Genomic DNA, 6,746 nt, shown 5'->3' with positions numbered 1-6,746 from the left:
CCCCCCCCCTTCCACCTCCAGTCATCTACTCCAGCTGACCGGTCCGGAGCCTTCTTCGGTCTGGTCTTCGGGCTCCTTCTCCACCACCACCGGTGTCTAGATTGCATCGGGCGGTCTGATGGTTCTCTAACCCTTTATTAAGATATATACAAAAGATTTGTATAGCGATGGAGTCAAATCGACAAAGACTTTGTACATTTTATTTGAACTGTACAATAAACCTTATTTGCATATCTGAAAACATGTCTCTCCTGATTGAAATTTTGTCTATGCTATGTTTCTATATTTTTGTTGATTGTATGTCGATTTCAAAATCTGTATGTCAAAATGACATAATTTGAGGAAACTTTAGAGCTGTTAATAAAATAAAACCTGAAACTTTAGTGTAGATATATTATTTTACATACTGCTTTCTACGGATCCTGTTATATGCAATATTTGCTGATAAATGAACTGCATTTATTAAGTATTTTCATTCAAAGTACTTCCCAGTTTTCCTCTCATTCATACACAATACCCACTCACACACCAATGGCTGCGAGTTACCTTGCATAGGGAGCCGGGGATTGCCAACACTACAATGAGTGGACGAGCCATCACACATACAGTACCTGCAGAGCCACAGCTGCCCAGAGTTGTTCTATACTGATACATCTCCCAACATGTAGGCTTCCTCTCAATTGGGAATGTTGGAAAGGTTGAAAACTGGTATATGCAAAATACAAAATATGACTCAATCATATGGTGATGTACATACAGGCATGTGAAATTATTTTGCTGGAAGTGTAATCTTACAACCCAAGCGTAGTCAAAACGTCTTTTGGCTGCAAATGCAAAATGCTAATTTGCAAATGCTGGTATGTTCTTATTTTTCAGCGGTACACAGTCATTTTAAAGAGATGTGTTGTTTGTTCACACAGAGCAGATACTGCTCTGGGACAGGTGATAAAATCAACCTGAACGTGTTAAATAGATTCACTTGCATGTGGACTTGATGTACTCTTTAACAGGTATTTGATTTGCATGTTAGACAATTGAATGTACTGCCAGTGGAGAGGTCTGTCAGCTGTCTTTCAGTTCCATTAATAATTCATTTGTTGATGTCTGTTGTGACCCACCGACAATATAGACATGACTAATCTGTGCCTATAGATAACCTTTGAAGTTTACAGTGGCCATGAGCCAAGGAGTCAGTTGTTCTGATCAGGCCTCTGCGGGGATCCCCCACTGTGAGCAGGCTGGGTCACGCCCTCTCTTCATAGTCTTCCAGGAACACTTTTCATCTATTATTATATAAAACACTATCCAATGATCTTTTTCTGGTTTTGATCAATTCTGTCTCCGTTGGCCCCTTATGCCTTTAAGGCAAATGCTTCATCTTGTCTGTCGCTGTCCCTTCCTCCCTTTGTCCCTCTGTCTCTGTACTTTCCTTTCATCATCCCTCATCCTCTGTAACATTGATTTAACCTCACTGTGTATGGCTTGCCTTCAATCCCCTTAGACCCTACTTCTGGAATGATACGTTTCAGCCTTCTCACTGGCAACCTTGGAAATGATACACCTCACTCTGAGATGGGAACAGGACAGCCTCTAGTGGCACACCGGCGGCACTTCAAGTGCTGCTTTTTTCTCCCAAACCTCAAATGCAGCTGAGAAATACTGACTAATGTTAACATTCCCATAATGCAATGCTAAATTTCAAAGTGCATGTTCAACATTTAAGGACAATTTAACTATAAGAAGTATATTTCTGGTTCCCAGGAGCTCAATATGCTTGACAGATTTGCTTTGATTTACTGTAATATGCTATAACTTACAGGAGTGCACAGTGTCAAATCCATTACAACAGACCTCCATATCAATTTTTTAAAGTTTGACCAAAAGAAAAGTCAATATACATAAGGGCCAAATCTAAAGCTCGAAAACCAAACCTGCAGAAGTAAAACCCCAGAGCAAACAACTTTGTTAAGTCATAAAGAAGCCGACCTGACTCCCTTGGGAGGCTTTTTAACAAACACCACAATAAGGCATGACCAAACTGCATCCCACTGTATAAAACAGTTAACTCCCATGTTGAGATGAGTTTGATGTCCCACCATTCGCGCTTTGATGTAAACCACATGCTTTTTGTTTACCAGGATGGATGCTTAAGTTATTTGCCTCTATGCTGTTTCCTCCCTAATCCTAGAAATACTGCATCCAGTCATAAATAATGACTAAATCAGCGCTCCGGTTTCTTGACCCATAAAACTGAAACTCAGCACCGCTCTTAAGGCCTGTGCATGTATGTGTGTGCGTGCATTTGTGTACAACTATGTGTATGTGTCAGAGAGACGGATAAGTTGGAAGAGCTACGCTTAAAACCCAGAAGGGGAGCATTTTGATGACTGTCTCCCCGTCCTCCCGCTCCTCCTCTGTTGTCTGCCTCTCCCTACAGAGGAAATGCCTCGTGAAGAAGCAGGATGTGAATTCATTTTACGCTGAGATGAAGTTAGTAATGCCCACCATCTGTTATCGTCAGTGAGCTGCCAGAACAGCAGCGGCAACACAAAGAGGAATGCAGCACGAGTTAGAGAGTTGCACACGTCAACAATGAGACACATGATGCCACCGTGGTATTGAGGGATGGCCTTCTTTCGGGAGTTATCTAGAGCCTATGCTCCTTTTACTAAGCATTTGTTTCTCTATATCTGCAAAACGTAAGTTCTAAGAGGCATGAACTATGTCTACTGATAGGAAAATGTGCAAAAATGTTGTTATTGTCGTTTTGGTAGCCTTCAGGGAAGACAAATTTGATCCAAACTGCCATTACTTTGCAAATCCCTTCAGTGAGAGGTACGGGATTATCTCATGATGCTATCCCTCCCTCTGGGGATGTTTAGTCACTGCTAGACGGAGATTTAAAGAGGAAGCAGAGAGAATATTGTCTGCCTTATTTTTAATTATAGAATACATTTATGCACTTTGTGACATTTTCTTTCATGAAATGGTTTTAAAAAGCATAACAGACTATTTCTGTATTTTTCTATACATTATGGATACAAGCAGGTGCACACCTTTATATATAGAACAACTTTAACACCAGCACATGTTCTCCTTTTGCCTGCTGTGATCGGGCTTTGTATGAGGATGCCGAGTTAGCTTTGTAGAGTTTACCCTTTCCTTTAACGTGTACCTGATTTGTTTGGCAAGAGCTTCCCAAGGATACAAGGATAAATAAACCATTTACCCACCGCTAGCTGCACAATTCATCACATAGAAAGTGGTGCACATGCAAGCTCGTCATGTATCATCAACATTAAGTGTGGAAGGATTTGTTGATGAAGGAGAAATGACCTTAATGGAGAAACAGAGCTGGGGGTCAAAGAGGCTGGCCACTGAAGATTTAGACCATGACAGTAATCAGGTGAAAGCTTAATGCTGTTATTGTTGACTAGAGACAAGAGGAAACAATTGCCTTTGCGGTTTTGTTATTGGACAACAGTTATTCCCTCGACACACACACACACACACACCCCAACCTGAATCGAGTGCGTAGACTGATGACTCTATCCCTCAAGTACCAATATTGATCACTCACCATTTAGTAATGAACACGTATAAAGCAACACCTGACAAACACTGTTTCTGTAATCAGATAGCTTTAGACAATTAGTAGTTCATTGTTCTAAACTTATTAAGAACTTGCTAAGAAGAAGAGTTAGACAGCAGCTACCTTTATAGGCATGCAGTCACAAGGTTGTTTGCCATATTCTGGTTAAAGGCTTTCTTGGATTAAGCTGCCTACATGAACAGTTTACTTTATGAAGTTGAAAATGTTCTGTATGCTCTCTCAAAAATATATAATATAATAATATACACACACACACACAGTGTATACCAAAGGTTCTATGTTAGATACGCTGTTACCTCCGAACTAAACTGGTTACAAGACGAAATGCATCAGAATCTGGGTGGCAGAATCAGGATTAGGGCCCTATCTTACAGTCAGCGCAACACGGCGCAAAACCCAACACAATTGTCTTTGATATTTTAGGATCTTCCAGCACCCACGTCATTTTGCATATTGCTATCTTGAGGCAGCGCAAAGTGATTGCACCATTGACCTACAAAAACCTGCTCTAAAGTCAATAGCGCAGCATTTCCTTGTTGTTCAAACAGCGCATTAGTAAAATGCACCTAGGCTTGCACACTATGCTTGTCACACACACACACACACACAGGGAAGCGCAGCAGCACACACACATGCAAAAGAGAATGAATAAAATATATTACGGTGCAAATCCGCCATCGTAATAGCAATTCGCCAAAGTACAAATGCGCCTGGCTGTTAAAAGGAATGGGAGATGACTTTCTGACTGGTTTATTGCATATTAAGCCCAAAAGACACCTATGGATTAATGAAGACACTAAGTACAACCCTCATGAACCATGTGCCCGGCTCACAGCCCCTTTTTCCACAGTCAAACTAGCAAAAGTGGATTTGGACACACCCTAAATGCACCTGAGCCATGCGCTTCACACCGTGCACTTAGATCGTTACAATAGGGCCCTTAATGTTTGTCATGTTGACGTATTTTGGTGTTAGAATGCTATTTGCTAATCAGGATTTAACACAAAGTACAGCTGAGGCTGATGGGAATGTTATTAGTTTTGCAGGTATTTGGTTATAAAACAAAGAATCAGACAAATTGCACATTTTGACCTGCTGATGGTGCTAGATGCAATGTTAGGGGATCGCTAAAGGGATTACAAAGAAGCAGCTCATGAATGTCTGTAGCACATGTCATGGCAATCCCTAGTTGTCAAGACTAAAGAACTAAAACATGAATTCCATGGAGATAGAAGAAAAGTGCAATGATCGCAAAGTCAGTAGGAGCCATCTTCTGGGGATTATGAATGTAGACCAAAGTGGTGGAGCATTAATGTCAGGTTTCCTAAAACCAGAATAAGGTGATTATCAGGGTATAACCATGTAACTACATTTACCTGTGCCACTGCTAACTTTGGACAATGGTGCACTACACACTGCACTAGTTTTTCCCCAGACCATTTTGCCAAGTACATAATTTCCTTGTGGATATGAGTAGTTACTAAATTAGTCATTGACATTGTCCATAGTATGCCAAAACAATAAACAATTACACAATTACACATCAATTACAGTATAGTGGGCACACGGCAAGATACACTGTCACACTGTTATGTGCCAAAGCACTCATAGCAAATAGTGCATGAAAACCAAATTGAAGTGATTAGATCTGATGGAAAACAATGAATGTGCCTGTGAAGCGCAGTGCTTAAAGTTAATGAAAAACAAAGTGGGTTGTTGGAGAAGGAAGACAAAGTAAATACAGCATCTTATTATTGAAATGAAACAGCTCACAGAATATCACTTAGTCTCTAAATAAGTTTACAGAATTGACTCTACAGTGGCCTTGTAAATTGGCAAGAAAATACTAATACTAATATTAGTATCATTTATCAATGGCGATGGCAACTAAAACAGACTAATCCAGTTAAATAATACACATTTGTACTGTACTAGTCCTGAAAACATCCAACTGTGCAGGGTGCTACAAAATGACAATTATCGCTTGATGCAAATAAAATAAGCCTGGCTGCTAATGGTAGCACTGTAAGAATAGAGCCATCCCTGTGCTATCGTTTGAGAGCAATATAGAAATACATTAAAATGATAAGCATAGGACAATATCAGAAACCATGAAATTGTTATCTAGCCATTGAGGGAAAAAATGATTCCCATGGCTTATTCAAAGGCCTATTATACCCCAACATAACCTCTATATCAGCTGCCACTGATGTCCCTGTGGTGTAAGCATATTCTACTACATACTGTATATTTACTTATTCTCTTTTCTTCATCATTGACATTTTGTGTTATAATAAACACAACTCTGACATTGGCCAGCTTATTAAAAGGGCATTTCAGGGCCCGGCTGTCTCAAATTAGAGAAAAATATCTTCTTTTTGTCTGTGTGTGCACTTGTGCGGTTGTGTGTGTTTGACAGAGAGATAAAGCAAAAAGGAGAAAGGTTATGTATGCATTAATGTGGAGCAGTGGATGTATATTTCATTATTTTCATTTTTCTTCTAAATACAAAGTGCAGGCGCAAAGCCATTAGACCGCAGAAAAAGGGAGATGAGTTTAGAAAGTGTGAAAAAGTAGAACTGTGGGAAAACATGACTCAAACCACACACATCACACAAAAACACACTCACCTCTCTGTGTGTAAGAGCTTTGAATCTTAGTATTTCTAGCCAGATATCTCCTGAGTCTCATTACGATTGTGCTGATCGTACCAGATCGACAAAGACACACCGAACAGAGATGTTTACTCGTGTAATGGGGTCTGTGGAGAAAAACTAAATCACACCACAGGGACAAGGCTTTTATGGTAGAAGTAAAGATCCATTTCTGCTTTTGTCTGTCTTTTTTCAATGGTATTAACGCCATTGGAGAGGATATCTAGTTAATGAAGCTGAAATGTGAGACCTCATGTACTTTTTGCTTTAGAAATTAAGCAGCTGGGGAAAGAGGAGGCTCGAGTGGGGACCTAAAGGCTTTACATAACATTACTATCTAGATAGATAGAGTTGAACTGGACCAAATGAGAGTGTGAGGCTTCACCATATTATACATTTAAGTCCTCACGTTCCCACTGAACTGTGAAAGTCAGCTGATAAAATAGGAGAGGTTAACAAATGAACCCAAGAACCCAAAG

The 6,746-nt window shown here is 40.0% G+C and overlaps 1 protein-coding gene across 3 annotated transcripts in view; it reads right to left on the bottom strand.

The window, feature by feature from the left end:
• Positions 1-6,746, bottom strand: part of dpp6a (dipeptidyl-peptidase 6a) — a 220,789-nt gene that overhangs the window by 137,436 nt on the left and 76,607 nt on the right. The gene's annotated exons all lie outside the window — the stretch shown is intronic.

This window comes from Etheostoma cragini, chromosome 22 (assembly GCF_013103735.1).
Source record: "Etheostoma cragini isolate CJK2018 chromosome 22, CSU_Ecrag_1.0, whole genome shotgun sequence".
Taxonomy (NCBI): Eukaryota; Metazoa; Chordata; class Actinopteri; order Perciformes; family Percidae; genus Etheostoma; species Etheostoma cragini.
This window is presented reverse-complemented; position numbering and strand designations above follow the sequence as displayed.